Raw genomic sequence first — 16,771 nt, forward strand, 5'->3', positions numbered from 1 at the left:
GCAGCACCACTCAAGATTTTCAGAGTCTCTGTGATGACTTTAGATGCCTCTTCCCCAGAAGTTAATGGAAGACACACATCTTAAAATCTTAACCGTTGCTTAGTCATCATTTTGTGTCATATTTCTGTGACAACAAACTGTAGATGGCAAATTGTACGATCAGTTATTTGAACTCACAAAGAAAAAAGAAATCTTGTGGATGCTGACCATCCACAACTTCACACTTGTAAGCCTCAGTCATAGAAAGATAATTCAACAATAAATGTGGAATACCAAAAAGCCATAGAGGCTCTGAGGCTTAGTAAAAGCTAGTTAATCGAGTGGTTCTGACCTTCTCTCCAGTAGAGGGCAGCGATGCACAAAAACTAACTATTTTCAAACTCCTAAATTCTGTAACATGGTAAATATCAGCATTTGAAGAAGATCATGTGAGCATATATCTAGTTTAATTATCTAGTAATGACAGTCCATAAGATGACCGCTTTCACAATCAGTCAAAGCAAACAGAATTTCGTTCAGGAAGAAAGAGATCCTGAAAGCATGAGTGTAATACATAAGGATATTTGCATTTTGGGTTACTGAAAGTTAAACTACAGTTGGTTGAAAATATTAATACTGAACTATCTCAGCTACCCAGGCCCTTTAAAATGTTCCCTTTCTGATTCCTATTTTTCTGATCTGAAAACTGTTTCCAAACATTTTTCTTCTAGGCTTTTCTTTATTCATTTGTTCCTTGTTCACCTACATTTGTTTATTGTCTGTACTGAAACCCTCTGCTTCACAGGCTGTTCTCAGTTTTCTTTGCGTGTGCCATCTTTCACCCAGCCCTGTGAAGAATCTTTACTCTCATCCTAGAAATCTCCCCCTCCAAGCTGCATATCTTTGAAGACACCCATGAGTACTAAGATGACTAGTACAGAGAACTGCTATTCCTAATGTTAAAAGGAAGAGCAGCCCACAAAGAACATCTACATCATTATGAAATACAACTTCAATTTCTTACTCCTCCAAGATTCAGATTCCTCTAGATCAGTTCAGAAGACAATTTATGACAAGACTTCCCTTTTCCACCCTGTTGACCCGGACTAAAGTCAGGCAAACAAGGAGCATCCAGAAAAGTGACTGAATGGTTTAGATTCAATCTAAGGAGTGCAAGTAAAAAGGAAGAAAATTTCCATACCAGCCTGTATTTTGAATTCTGATAGCCTCATGCACAAATGTCTACTGTTTCCTTCTAACTCTCCAAATTTCAAAAGAAACTGCCTCCGTCATTTGCTAGAAGTTTGCGTGAAGCCCCAAAATGTTATGTTTTCATTTACTATCTAGTTCTACTAACTAATATAATCAACATATGAAGTACAAATATTTATGTAGAACTATCACATATAACATGACAAAACTTTCCTTATGACTTCATAAGCCTATGGAGGACAAGCTAAATTTTCACATAAATACAGAGAAAGATTGCATAAATTCTCCTACGAGGTGTACACATCTTCATATTTTAAACAACAGATTATGCTGCATTTGAAGCTAGTTTGAAAATACATATCATGATGACAAGAAAATTTCTTCTAATACATGAATTAATCTAGTGCACAGGGTACAGTTGTATGTACAAACATCAATCAAAACATTGAAATTTTCACTATTTAACTTATTTGCCTGAGTTAGCTCAGATTCAGCATCTGTGTTTCACTTAAAGAATCAAAAGAGCATGCGTATCTTTACATTAAAAAATAAAAGAAGAAGAAAAATGATAAAAAATAAAAGCTTTGGAGTACTTATTAATTTATTTACTTACTAATTTATTAATTATTTATTAATTTATTAACTATGTCATACTGAATTGGTTTATACAACTTTAGCAACAACAAATCTGGTATTTTTGATTTTATTGCAGGACTTGTGGGAAGTCTCAAAGTATTTTATTGTGAACAGATAAATCTTAGTAAGATGTACAATCTTTCTGATTATTTTCTCTTTACACCACCTATTATATCTGTAACCAAAAAAATAATTATTAATAGATTGACCTTTTTTTTCCTACTTCATCTGTTGGTTGGTTGCTAATTAACATAATTATCAGTCATCAGAATTTCCTAGACTAGATATGATCTACATTTGTAATTAAAATGTCAACATCTCTTACTCCTTTCTGTGCCCCCAAGACATTAGATCTCCATCATCCACTGTAAAGAAACAGAAATGAGTATAACATTATAAATGATATCCCTACCAAAACTTTTCATCCGTGTCATTTAGGTCTTAAAATAACCCTTTTTCTACTACTAACTTTTAGCACATACATATTACCAGTTTTGTATAAAGAATAAAATAGCAAGGATATTTCTCACAAACTTTTGCTGGTTTGGGGCTTTATGAAATCATATTTTGAAACTTGCTAGCATGACCAACAATTGACCTTACGTGAATGACTACAAGGATAGTTTGCTCTTTCCTGAACTGTACGTCGAAATATAATTTATATACAACTGTAGATATATATCTATAATATGGATATTATATTTACTATTTGGCAAATAATTGATTTGAACATATAATCATTGTTCAATACCTTTTAGTAGTTCATGCCCTGAAGTCGAAATTTGAGTTTACTTGACTGGGCATGCAAGTGTCAGAGTGTCTGTGCATTAGCGCAGCCTTTCACCGTGTTTTCAGTTTCAATACTTGCAAACATATACGTATGTATATTTCTGTGAATATATTTTGCACTTCTTGCTTTCCATTAGCTGTGTCGTAAACCGAAAAATACAATCAAAGGCAACTCACGCAGGGTTTTTCACCAATACTCATGCCTTCCTGCCATCCCTTGCTCCCTCCTGCCCCACATCCTTGCTACTGATCACTCCCACGGAGAAACTACAAGAGATTTCACTGCCACCACGACCCCCACGCTCCGGGGGTGCCTCTACCAGGGTCATTCCTCTACCAGCGTCTTCTGGGGCAGTCCCGCGTCCCTTGATTCCCGAGCCCCGCTCTCGGAGGATCGAGACGCCTCGTGCGGCGCCCTCCCCTCCCGGGCGGCAGCGGGGCCCCGGGCGGCACGGCGCGGCACTGGCGCGGCGAGCACGGTCCTGGCCTTTCCCCGGGGACACGGTGTAGCCCCCTCCACAGAGGAGGCCGAGCGGCTGCGGAGCGGCGCGGGCGCGTCGCCTTGGCCTGGGGGCGCCCACCGGACGGCATTTTCTTTGTAGAAACGTGGATTTTTTTTAATTTTTTTTTTTCTTCTTCAGCTGATCCCCCTTGGCTCGGTCTGCCCGGGGTGCAGCAGAAGCCCCGGGGACAAAGGCCCCGGAGGAGTCTTTTCTGAAGGCGCGTCCTTGGCAACGGGAGGGGAAGGCGGGCAAGAGGGGCCGGGGCTGCGGAGCCGTGGGGCAGCTTGCGGTGCCCGGCCGCCGGTAGTAGCGAGCGGCTCCTCCGGTGGTTGGGCTGGGGAGCGCTGGGCTCCTCCTCCTCTTCCCCCCCGAGCCGTGCACAGCCGGGTGTGTGGCTGACTCGTCTCCCCCCGTCTCTCTTTTTTTTTTTTTTTTTTTTTCTCCATGGGTACACACACCGAGACACGCACATGACAGTACTCCGGTGCAAGAGCCGGTGCATCGCCAGGAGGGCTGTGCTTCCACTCCGGGCACGCACGCACACGCACACACACACACGCTGCTGCTGCTGCTGCTGGAAGTCTTTCTACACGGGGATTAGCAGCCGCCTGTCTCTCTCTCTCTGTCTCTTTCTTCTCCTCCTTTCCTTTCCTTTCCTTTCTCCTCCTTTCCCTCAAATGCTTGACTGACGGACGGCGGGCATAAAAAGGTAAATGCTTGTGTGTGCTGTTTGCTGACTATACCGACGGGTGATCGTGTTTTGGCAGCGTGCGGCGCGGTACGCCCTCCGCTCGCCAGGCAGGCAGCCTGCCCTCCTGCCGCGCCGGCGGCTGCCGCTGCCGCCGCTCCCCGCGGCTCCCCGGGACTCTCTTCTTGGGGGATCGGGCCGGCTGCGAGAGGTGTCGCTTCCCCAGCCCCCCCGGTCTGTGAGGCAGAGGTTGCCGCTATTGTGCTCCTAGCAGCTGCCACCTCAGACTGGGAGCGTGTGGGAGTGCTTAGCGAAGGTTTCGCGGGATGAAGGTTGCTATTAATTGCCGTGTGCGCGGAAGAGAGAGGTCTTTTCGCTTCGGCAGGGAACCCGTGCATTATTAATCAGGGCTGGAGAGTGGCAACGGGAGGACCAGCCTCACATCGACACCCCCACCCCCCCCACCCCCCGCTTTGCTGCATCATTCAACTGAGTAATTTCTAGCTGGCCTCGCGTTGCGGGGCTTTTATCCCGCCCCCACTTCTCCGCGGGTATTTTGGCAGCCACCAGGGATAGCGCCGAGGAGGGCAGTCCTCCTTCCCCTGCCGCGGGGGGCGCCCCCTTCCCTGGGGAGCAAGCGAGCGAGGCGGGGGCAGGGACAGGGGCAGCCCCCGCTCCCCGGGGTGGGTGCTCTTTACCCCACCGCCCCCCGGGCACCGGGCGGGCTCCACAACTAGTTATCGCCTGTTGTTCCGTCCGAGTTTGTCCCGTGTCCCTCCTCGGCTGGAAAAGAGAAGCACGGTGAATTTTTGCCCTATTTTTTTTTCCTCCCTCCTAGCAAAGCCTAGAGGCGGTGCTGCGCGGTGCATCCCCGGCGAGAGAACCGCGGGGCTCGCCCGGAGCCGAGCAGCAGCTGCCCGGCCGGGCCGTAGTGGGTGACAAGCCGGACTTCCATTCCCTGGGGACACCCCAGGCCGGGAAGGATGGGAAGAGAAGGGAAAGGAAGAGAAGGGAAGAGATGCAGGCGGCGTGAAGGAGCCCGCGCTGCCGGGGTGCTCGGGAAGCGGAGCTCGGCTGCCTCCGAGCTGTCGGGCTCACCGCGGCCCTCCCCAGCTGCTGCCCATCCCTCAGCGGAGGCTCCTGAAGCTCCCAGTGGGTGCTTTGAGAGCAGCCCCTCTTCCCGGCCCGGGGAGGCCGGGATAACGGAAAGGTGCCGAGGCGGGAACCTGGGGAGGCCGGAGAGGCGCAGGTGTGGGCGTTTAGCAGCCAAGAGAGGCGGTGACTGCATCGGCAGCCTCCCGGGGGAGGGGGTTTAAAGCGCTCCCGCGGGAGCTGCGGGCCCCCCGCCGCACCGGTGCGCATCGCCTCCAGCGCGCTGAGACGTGCAGGTGGGGGGACAGGGACACTCACTGGGATACACGCACACCGCCCCGATCCCCTCCGCTCCGCCGCGGAAATTGGGCGTTTAGCAAGGTCTGTTATATAATTATGTCTTTTTGTTGTCATTAAACCCGGCTCAGGATGCCAGCAAGGCTGCTGCTGTAGCGTGCTCTTTTCTAAACCAGGCTGACGCTTTTATTTGATCTCGGAGAAAACGTATGGAGTAATTAGTGTTTAAAGGGAAGTACTTCGGTTTTACGCATGATTGATTTCGGGTAGTCCCGTTTGATTCACGTTGTTTTCTACACCTGTCAGAGATGTGTAAATGTAATGTTAAAGACAGAAAGAAGAAAAAGAATAGTAATAGAAGCAAAAATGGTGAGAAATGTCGCTGACAACATGTGAAGCTAGCTTAAAAATGTGTAAGCTCTTAGCATACTTATAAATAAAAGGTAGGTGTGCTTGTAGGCATGGTGTGTGCTTAGCTGGTTATGTTGGAGTGTATTTCAATGTTAATACACCTTTAAAAAGGCAACACTAACTTGCAGTGGTGTGTGGGTCCATTGTGTGCACTTCAGGTATATCCCCTCACTTAAAAGAGGTGCGTTTGGACACTGTCCACCGATTCAAAGGATTCCAATGGGTCCAAAACTCCAAACGGTATTCTGAGATAAATTCATTGTTAATAATTATAGGAAGAGTCAGTTTTTTTAATGGCAACAACATAGTTCTTTATTTTCTTCTGTATAGCTTACTGGCCTGTCTGATATTGTGCATTTCAGAGCTATTGAAAGTAGATAGTTAAAGCTAATGGAAACATATGGGTGTGAAATGTGCTGTTAATTAGGGAAGTAATCAAGTATTTTCAAAATAAATGATAAAATAGTGTTCTTTCATATATATCTGCCTGAATTTAAGTTGTCTTTCTTTTTCTCACCAGAGTGGCCCATGTTGACCATATATGTTTAATTTGGGGCTCGTTCTGGTCTATTTCTTATGAGATTAACACTTGCAAGTATATCAATGTAATCTGTGTTAGATATTGCAACGTTGTCCTTCCTGTAAAGGTGGTGCATCTCAGTGTAGCACTAGCCAGTGATGTTGCCATGTGGAAATACAAAAAGAACTGTATGAATAATTAATGACCTAGTATAATAAATAGAGTAGATCCCATACCAAGAAGCAGTAGTAAGGAGACTCCACACGTTATTTATATTTTTTTTCCTCTTGCTTCATTTTTCACTCCTGGCTCATACCATCCAGTAACTCAGGCTTTCACCCAAGTTGTAGTAGACAGATGCAACACTCTCAGATGGGCATTGCCATTTTAAGAAGCAGCAGCTCAAGGCACTGGAACATGAAGTAGTTTATTCAACCCTTAATCTCTGTAACTAAACTTAATTTTTACAGCCTCTGTTGTATTATCTCTCAAGATTTAAGAAGGCTATTTTTGTCAGGGGCACATAATTAATACTTGTTCTCCTCTTATTCCAAATTTTGCACTCGTGCATGAAGCTCATCCAAAGAAACCTGAAAAGGGGATCTCCATGGTAACGAGAGAGAGATTTTTCTCCCTCACCATAGGTCAAGACCAGACACCTACCCATTCCTTAACTTGTAGCAGCATTCATTGGCACCTTCCTTTTTGTAGTTACATTGTCTGCTGGTGTGTGCTTTTCCTGTTGCCTCACCCTTCCAGAGTGCAGCTCTTGAGAGCCATGCTACAGTGGATGAGCACAGTCCCTGCCTCTACAACATCTTTCCCCCCCCCACACACACACACCTTCACTTGCTTCATATTTGCTTCATATTTCAGGGTTCCTGTACCTATACAAATTGAGTATGGGATTTAAAGAAATAAGTTGTTTTCACTATCATGCTTTTGACTTGAAGACCTGTTTTGGCTCTGTGTGTAAGATCTGACAGAACCTTACTTCCAAGTCCGTTTCAGAAGGAAGGGTCATCATTTCCTTTCTCTCTGTCCCTCTCTTTTGTCTGTCTGTGTTCTTTTTTGGACAGAGTTTCCCCTTGGTGTTGCAGAGGTTTTGTACCAAAAAAACCTGTCTGTATCTTTCCCACCAGGGATTAACTTTATTTTGTGAGTCAGTACCAGGATTACTGTGTGGAGACATTCATGATAAAAAGATCTGATTTTGTCCTTACTCCATCATCACAGATCAATGATAAAGATCACTGCTTTCTGGAGTAATTTTTTCTTTTTGTGGGTGGGATGGTTTTTGTTATTTGGTTTGGTTTTATTTTTTTTCCCTATGTTCTTTACTTGAAGAACAGTCTGCACAGGCTGTGTCTCAGTCCAAGCTAAGATGAAGTATCACAGATTTCTAGGTTGGAAGAGACCTCAAGATCATCGAGTCCAACCTTCGACCTAACACTAAGTACTCCACTAAACCATATCGCTAAGCTCTACATCTAAATGTCTTTTAAAGACCTCCAGGGATGGTGACTCCACCACCTCCCTGGGCAGCCCGTTCCAATGCTTAATAACCCTTTCGGTAAAGAAGTACTTCCTAACATCCAACCTAAAACTCCCCTGTTGCAACTTTCACCCATTCCCCCTCGTCCTGTCACCAGGCACGTGGGAGAACAGACCAACCCCCACCTCTTTACAGTCTCCTTTAAGGTAACTGTAGAGAGCGATAAGGTCGCCCCTGAGCCTCCTCTTCTCCAGGCTGAACAAGCCCAGCTCCCTCAGCCACTCCTCGTAAGACTTGTTCTCCAGACCCCTCACCAGCTTGGTCGCCCTTCTCTGGACTCGCTCGAGCACGTCCATGTCCTTCCTGTAGCGAGGGGCCCAAAACTGAACACAGTACTCAAGGTGCGGCCTCACCAGAGCCGAGTACAGGGGGACAATCACTTCCCTAGACCTGCTGGCCACACTGCTTCTTATGCAGGCCAGGATGCTGTTGGCCTTCTTGGCCACCTGAGCACACTGCTGGCTCATATTCAGCTGACTATCAACCAATACTCCCAGGTCCTTCTCAGCCAGGCAGCTTTCCAGCCACTCATCTCCCAGCCTGTAGCTCTGCTTGGGGTTGTTGCGCCCCAGGTGCAGGACCCGGCACTTGGCCTTGTTGAACTTCATACAGTTGACCTCAGCCCATCGCTCCAGCCTATCCAGATCCTCCTGCAGAGCCTTCCTGCCCTCGAGCAGATCGACACACGCACTTAGCTTGGTGTCATCTGCAAACTTACTGAGGGTGCACTGGACGCCCTCATCCAGATCATCGATAAAGATATTAAAGAGGACCGGCCCCAGTACCGAGCCCTGGGGGACACCACTAGTGACCAGCCTCCAACCAGATTTGACTCCATTCACCACAACTCTCTGGGCCCGGCTATCCAGCCAGTTTCTAACCCAGCGAAGCGTACGCCAGTCCAAGCCCCGAGCAGCCAGTTTCTTGAGGAGAATGTTGTGGGGAACTGTGTCAAAAGCCTTACTGAGGTCAAGGTAAACCACATCCACAGCCTTTCCCTCATCCACCAAGCGCGTCACTTGGTCATAGAAGGAGATCAGGTTCGTCAAGCAGGACCTGCCTTTCATAAACCCATGCTGACTGGGCCTGATCGCCTGCTTGCCCTGCAAGTGCCGCGTGATGACCCTCAAGATAATCTGCTCCATGAACTTTCCTGGCACTGAGGTCAAACTGACAGGCCTATAGTTCCCTGGGTCTGCCCTGCGGCCCTTCTTATAGATGGGCGTCACATTGGCTAGCCGCCAGTCAACTGGGACCTCCCCCGAGTCAACTGGGACCTCCCCCGAAGTGAACACTTCGTTTTCCTGGTGATTCTGTAGTCAGATATTTAAAACTTTCAATGAGGAATATAACATATTTCTATTCTCCTGTTTCTTTCTGTAGTGAGTTTCTTTAGTTAAGGTCTCATGAGAGGATACCAAATGACTTTTTGAAAGTCTCCCTTAGGCTGCTGGTGCACTAGGTCTCTTTGGGCATATTTCCAGTTCTTTTACCTTTCCCTGTGATATAGCTTGGGATAATCTGAAAACATCTGCTAGAGTAACCATCTTAATATAAGATAGCAGACATCATTTGTCACTGAGCAGTATGTCATTTGTGACTCTGTAATTGGAAGACAGAGGCTAATGCTGACTTTAGCCTTCTTAACTTGTCTCGTTGGCAGACTGTCTATAGAAACACTTCATAGTGCTTTGAAATCATACACTGTATTTCCACCTTTCTGTATCCCTCTTTCTGAAAGAATTGCCTATGTCATTTGCAAATCTGCTCAGGAGCCATGATGATGAAAGCTAGTACTTTTGTAACCTGGCTTGCCATGTAAACCTGTCCTTATGCATATCTTCAGTGTCTTCTAGTAGATGAAAATCTCTTTATAAGAGCTGCCTGTATAGCTTTTCCTTTAACTCTTGCATATGAGAAACTTCCATTCCCTTTCCACATGATGCCCTGTACCTGTCCTGGCAACACTTTAATAGCTATCCCCCATCACATTCTCTTTCTTCCCTTTGAAAATTTTAACATCACCTGTAACTAGCTGAAGAGATTTTTCATCATCTTATTTCTCATACCAAAGAAACTAAGAATTTAAGAAATGGAATTCTAACTGTGTGAAGGAAATGTACTGTTCTAGGTTGCTAGAATCCAGGTTTTGATCTTGAATTGCTGTGTTTTGGATGGCAAAAGTGTATGGCCAACTCATAAAACTCATAGCTAAAGATGTCAACTGTTAAGGGCAATGTCTTGGATCTAGAAGGTGGTGGTTTTTGTTTTGTTTTGTTTTTTAAGATTTGTGGGCTAATTTTGAACATAGGTTGCAATAGCTTGTTTGATTTGTAACAGCTTTAAAGTTTCAGCTTCTTAATACCCTGATGTGCTGAGGTAGTGCCTTTGCTGAATCCAGTCAAAGATTCCTTGAGTTTTCCATTCTTCTGCAGCAGGCATAGATGGTGTGAGGTTCCCACAAAAAAATCGTGTAAGAATTGCGCTTGAATCTTAATTTCATGCTCCAGGCATAAATAGAAACCGAAGATAGCTGTTTTCAATGCACATCGTGATAGGATGGTAATAGTTGATTTTTAAATAAGAGGTAGTGGAAATTTTCCAGCAAGTTTGAGTGTGAGTTGTGATGCTAACTCTGCTTATAGATGCATATTTAGTTTCACTCCTATGGACTACTAGTCTCACTTACCTTCATCATTGTAATTTCAATTTTAGCAATGTACATCCCATACTGAAAGTCAGCATTAGGAATTACTCTTGGTACTGTTCTACTGTGGCATTTGTTGTTGTTGTGTTTTTTTTTTTTCCTGTCATCAGCAAGAAAGTAAAGAGAAGTGGGGATGAAATCCAGGTTTCTGCATGCTAGTAGTGGTCTCATCAGTATCTTTCTATACATAATAAGGCAACAGTTCCTTTCTCCGGTAGAAGTATTGAAAACCAGTACGCTCCAGGGACGTGCAGCATCTCACAGGTGTCCACAGTACACAAGAATTTTCATCCTCTTTCCATCCCACAGTTGAAAGAATTTCAGAGTATCTGCAGTATACCATTCACATAGTGTGAACTTGGCTTAATGGGTTGTAGGAGAATGTAGTACCTCATTTTCGAGGTGCTGGAACTGCATCCGTGCAAGTGTTTCATCAGAATATCAAAGGAGATTCCTTTTTACCTTCAGTTTTGTATCTTCTGCCTATCTGTTCATCAGCCATAATACCCAGGCATGGTTTAGTCCAATCAAGTTGTCAACGGCTCTACATCTGTTTTACCCTCATGATTTTTTTTCTTTTTGACTGCTCTTTGAACTTCAGTAATTTTATCATACAATCCCATTCTGCGAGAAAATACCATAGCAGAACATTCAACCTAGGCGTTCCTTCTAACAGACCTTTTCTTTGCAGAGATGTACTTAATCCTGAATTTTTGTACAATTTTGTAAATATTATTGTAGCTTTTCTTTGTAAATATTATCGTAGCTTTTTGTAAATGTAGCTTTTCAGTAGCATGGGGATGGCAAAGTAGAATAAATGGGAAAAATTCACCCCAGTAAGGAATGAAACAGGTAGAATTAGGAGGATTCATCTGAATTTATTGTAACTTTGTAGAAATATTGCAAGCGTCATGATATTAAAACAATTACTTCTAAAAATGAAAGAATTCTGTTCATGGAAGAACTTTACAGCCACAACATGTAATACTTAGGGAGACTATTCTAATGATTTTCCGAGGCAAATGATCCTACATACCTAGATGTACTGGCTAATAGAATTCATAATAGATATGTTCATTGTATAGGTCACTTATTAACAACACTGAAATAGTGCTAACAATTACGAGATCAGTGGTACTTTGAAAATCATGCTGTGTATATATATCACCTTGTGAAATGAAAGGCTTGAGAAGAAAAGCTACAATGTTTGGAAATAACTATCACTTTAGTGAAAAAAAGTATTTTTCTTTAAAAAAGAAATATTTTATAATAGGTGTTCAAGGATTAGATATCTACTTAATAAAATAGACTCAAGAGCAATTACAAACTAAAGATGAAACCTTTTTCTTACATATTTGGATCTCAATCTTTCTTGGAAAAGGTCTCTTTTTTTTTAAGCTACTGATACTAAATGGTGTTCAAACCAGCTGGCTCTTTTATTTCAGAAAGCAATATCTGTTTTTAATTCCTCAGACTACAAGCTTACTTACAGGAAAACAATGGTTACCTCTTTCACTTCATTTTTTTTCATTAGTTCATAAAAAAACTTCAAAGTTGATATTCTTTATAGATCTGTAACAATGTCCATGTAATGTCATTTACAGAACTGAAGTAGCATGGTTGTTTAAGAGCAGTTTATTTCGCATTGGGTAGAAGTTCAAGTTGACTTTTTTGTATGTACAAATTACCATTTTATATTTTCTTCAAACATGTAAATCTGTGGTGTTTCTTACTGTGCAATGATGATATGTGGTCTGACTTGCAGAATATATGGTGTTTTGCATCTCTGTAGTTAATGCATGATATAAACTTGCCAACTGGGAGTCTTCATGCTGTATTTTGCAGAGTTGTACAGATGAATTGTATATGAACAAAGGTATTTATGCATGAAAAGGATAATTTGTTTGCTGTGTCATATGCTAATAATTACTCAGTCAAGGGGCAAAACCAACATTGGGAAGCCTGTGAGACCACTTGTACATCACAAATAATATAATGAGCTCAGTGAAAAGGATGCTTACTGTTCCATACATATGGTTAAGTTATTGCATTCTGTTTTCAAGTATAGAACACATTTTCAGCAGAAGGGATATCCTTAGAAACTAGGACCAGGGCAGATGGGGCAAGGGAGAGCAGGGGGAAGGAATAATTTGCACATTTTTCAAAACGTATCTTAATACTTACCTTTTGTCTCAATCTACCAGTGATAGATAAATGCCAGTCTCACTACTGATTTGTGTGAATAAAACTTGCACAGTTATTAATGACATCAGAAGTACATGAAAAGAAAACACAAGAACACAAAGTTCTGCAGTATTCTGGTACTTTGGTCATTTACAAAACAGGTATTATGTAAAGTACTTCTAAAATCCGTGCCACATGCTGCAAAATAATTAATCTCATGTTAAATTACCTTCCAGAGGACATTTCTGACAAATTAAGTCAAAATATGAGAGCATACTAAAATTTTTGACCTTATCCTGTGGTCTTTACACTGACTAGCATTTCACACATCAACGGCAGGAACAAGTTGCTTGCCTTGTAAAAAGCTGTATGAGTTTTTAACGTTGAGCAGCAATTGGTCAGGGCTGTATTAGAGATTTTATTTCATAAGGATAAATGCTGAAATGTGGTAGCAACACTTCTGTATGTTATGCTTGTGGATCCCTTCTTAAGACAAATATATTTGCTAAGGGATTAAATGAAAATCATAGCATTTCTAGGGGACCTAGAAGAATTTACATTGTGTTTCTTTATTCCAAATTTCTGGTGCCTCCATGACAACATGCAGCAGAGCATGGTGAGAGAAAGAGAGGTTCACCTTGGTACTTCAGTTTCTGTTGGAAAACTTTTGTGCACAATGAGAAGAATCTGGGGACTTCTGTGCCCCATAATCAGGTTTCTGGCAGAAAAACAGTTAAACTTGCTTTTTGCTATTCAAGTAATCTATAGTTCCCTACCTGAACTGCTTCAAGACCAAAAATAATTAGACCATTTTCTCAAGGATTTATAGAATCACAGGATATCCTGAGTTGGAAAGGACCCATAAGGATCATCGAGTCCATCTCCTGATTATACATGGGGGAGTACATAAAAATCAGACTATATGTCTGGCGGTGTCATCCAAATACCTTTTGAATTCTGGCAGTGTGTTGTGACTCTCAGTGAGGAATGTTTTCCTAACATCCATGTGAACCTCCCCTTTCTGTAGCTGGGAGGAACTTGCAAGGATCATTGAGCCCGACTTCTGTCTCCACATAGGACTACCCAAAAATCAGACCACGTCTGAGAGCATTGTCCAAACGCTTCATGAATTCCAGCGGGCTTGGTGCCATGACCACTGCCCTGGGCAGCCTGTCTCAGTGCCTGACCGCTCTCTCAGTGAAGAACCTTTCCCTAACACCCAGCCTGACCCTTCCCTGTCCCAGCTCCCTGCCATTCCCTCGGCTGTCACTGTCCCCAGAGAGCAGGGCTCAGCACCTGCCCCTCTGCTCCCCTCGTGAGGAATCTGCAGGCTGCCATGAGGCCTCCCCTCAGCCTGCTCTGAGCTGAACAATGCAAGGGACTTCACTTGCTCCATGCACGTCTTGCCCTCCAGACCTTTCACCATCTTTGTAGCCCTCCTTTGGACACTCTAATAGTTTTATGTTCTTCTTACACTGTGGCACCCAAAAGTGCACACAGCATTTGAGGTAAGGCTGCTCCAGAGTAGAGTAGGACAATCTCTTCTCTCGACTGGCTAGCAATGCCGTGCCTGATGCACTCCAGGGTAGCACTGGTTCTTTTGGCTGCCAGGGCACACTGTTGGCTCATATTCAAGTTGCTGACAACCAGAACCTCCAGATCCCTTTCTTTGGGGCTGCTGTCCAGCCTCTTGTCCCCCTGAGTGTACATGCAGCCAGGATTGCGGCATCCCAGGTGCAGGATCTGGCACTTGCTCTTTTTAAATTTCTTTCTTATAGCCTCTCTAAGAGCAGAGGCACATCAAACTAATACTTAGAAAGCCCACAACTGCAAATCTGATTTGTTGAAAGGTCCAATACTGTTATTGTATGATGCTGTTGTGTTAAAGTTTATTTTGGTGTTAAATACAGTAGCTAGAACAAATCCTGCAAATGTTCTGTATGCAGCTTCCAGTGATCTGTGTGAGATAGGTCCCTGATGCCAGAAGCAGAGTTTTAAACTGAGGTTATTACAGGAAAGTCTGGTATTTTATTTCATTTTATGCAAGGTAAAAGATAGCAACTAATAAACTGGCCATGGATTTTCACTTGGTTCAACTGTGATATCTTTTTAAATTTGTTTTTATACAAAACTGGCATAATACATTAATTAACTACATGACAAGCAGTTAAATATTTGATCCGCCAGACATGGTTTAGTTTCTAGTTTCTCTTGCCTTACAGGACCACAATGTACAGAGTCCCTGCAGCTGACCTGGACATTGGTTTGAACAGTTGCTGAAAAACATTGTCCTGGTTTTGAGTAGTTGGTTTTGTTTTGATTTTGTTTTTAATGTCTTACATTCAAAATTAAATGCAAAATTGAATGTTGATTCCAATGTTGTGGGTACACATTAATCTTGTGCTATTATAGAATCTAAATTATTTCAGCTATATCTGTTGATATATATCTTGCCTTAAGATTTACTCTAACAGTAAACTGTGGCTGTACTCATCTTCCATTACCAGTTCATGGTGGCTTGATAAATGTGGACTACCTCTAAAGGCTTACATATGCTTTGAATTTATTTGTGATCTTTTGAGAGCGATTTTATTCCTTAACCACAGGGAGAATAAAAGTGAGTTCCTTTTTGAACTCCCTTATTCTTGACATTGGTGTCTTCCCTACTCTTCTGGAACTCAGTGTATTGTAGAAAAGGCTGAAGAGAAGCAGAGACTAGCTGTTCAGACATGAGTCAGTTTAAGGTGTTTTGTTTTTTTTTTCTTTCTGGTGGATCAGTGAGGACCTTGAGGAGGAATTGAAAATTCCTCTGGAAGTCCTTAAAGGCAGTGAGAGCACACCTCATTCTCACCTCAAGGCTGAATCTGAACCTTTTATATCCATTGGATTACCCTGAGAAAAAGAATTTATAGACCTGATAACTCAAATAAGTAGTAGATATCCACAAACCCCATATCAGATCCACAGCACACACTCAACTTAGTTCTGTGCATGTAGTAGACCTGCCTACTCTGCTTCTTGGTGAGTATGTTATTGCACAGTTTTTCTATGTAGTCAGTGACTGTCCAGAATTTCTGGATACCAGCAGCACAGTGAACTGCTCTCACATTTTCAATTTTACTAAACAGCACTTTAGCAATGGTAAAGGAAATAGTATTTTTAAACAGTTTAGTCTGTGTAGTTGTGTGTCCTGTGCAGATTATAAATAACCAATACATTATTTAGTATATCATGATGTATGGCTAAATAAATAAATAAAATTTGACAATAATAGGACTGTACCACAAAATATAATATGATAAAGCTTTTTCCACCTCTAGCAGAGCTCAGTTATTTATTACTGCAATTTGGTTTCATGGATATGATTCATTCTATTTTAGTGGATACAAGCAAATTGGTTTACATTTGTCGTAAATTATAACTCAAAGCTGAATGCATACTTCATATGATACTGAGATACCTGAAACTTTACAGAATAAAATGTGTTTACTTATTTTTCATAAATACATATAAAGAAACTCTTCAGAGCACATACTTTAAACAATCAGCCAAAGCTTAATTTGACAAGCAAGAGAACAGGTCATTGAATTTCAATGACAAATCATCCATTGCTATTGTCTGGAGCCAAATTGGGCTCTCGCTATGTTAGATGCTGAAACTTAAATCTAAGCTAAATACTTAATTGCTTTCCAGTTTGTTCATCTTTAGTATAAAGAGTTCTAAGGTGAGCTGCCTGCTGTGTGTTTTCTGGAAGACAAAGTTTAGCCATAGTATTTACAAACAAATTGTTTAAATGGATTGATCAGTATGTGTACTGCACATTTTATCTGTTTAAAATAGTTAAATAAAGAAAAAAAAAATTTTGCTTCCCTCTTTGAATTTGCGGTTTAGTCATGGATTGTTGCTCACAACTTTATGGAACCTAATCAAGTAGTTCTTTCCTAATAGATTCCGTTATTATCTTTACAATGTACTGGCTAAAGTAAATTAATTCAGTGAATTCTCAGTAGGGCTAAGTTTCAGTATGTGATGGAAAATTAAGTGTGACAATTGTAGTATTAGCTGTTATTTTGATAAGCATTTTTTAGTTTATGTGGAGATACTTTAAGCAGTAGGATTAACTTCGTTGTATTTATTGCTTGGCCAAATACTTTTTGAAAGTAGGATGAAATTAGTCTTGCTTTATCTAATAACTACT

At 42.4% G+C, this 16,771-nt stretch overlaps 1 protein-coding gene across 8 annotated transcripts in view; it reads left to right on the forward strand.

Moving 5' to 3' along the window:
- The first annotated feature begins 407 nt into the window (after positions 1-407).
- The window catches only part of DLGAP1 (DLG associated protein 1), a 419,363-nt gene continuing 402,999 nt past the window's right edge, over positions 408-16,771 (forward strand). For 4 of the 8 annotated variants that reach the window (XM_080581951.1, XM_080581942.1, XM_080581947.1 and 1 more), the window contains exon 1: positions 408-3,828. The gene's annotated coding sequence lies outside the window, so the exon portion shown is untranslated. The other 4 variants (XM_080581953.1, XM_080581954.1, XM_080581941.1 and 1 more) reach the window with 2 other exon arrangements.

Source organism: Anser brachyrhynchus (assembly GCF_964034855.1).
Source record: "Anser brachyrhynchus genome assembly, chromosome: 2".
Taxonomy (NCBI): Eukaryota; Metazoa; Chordata; class Aves; order Anseriformes; family Anatidae; genus Anser; species Anser brachyrhynchus.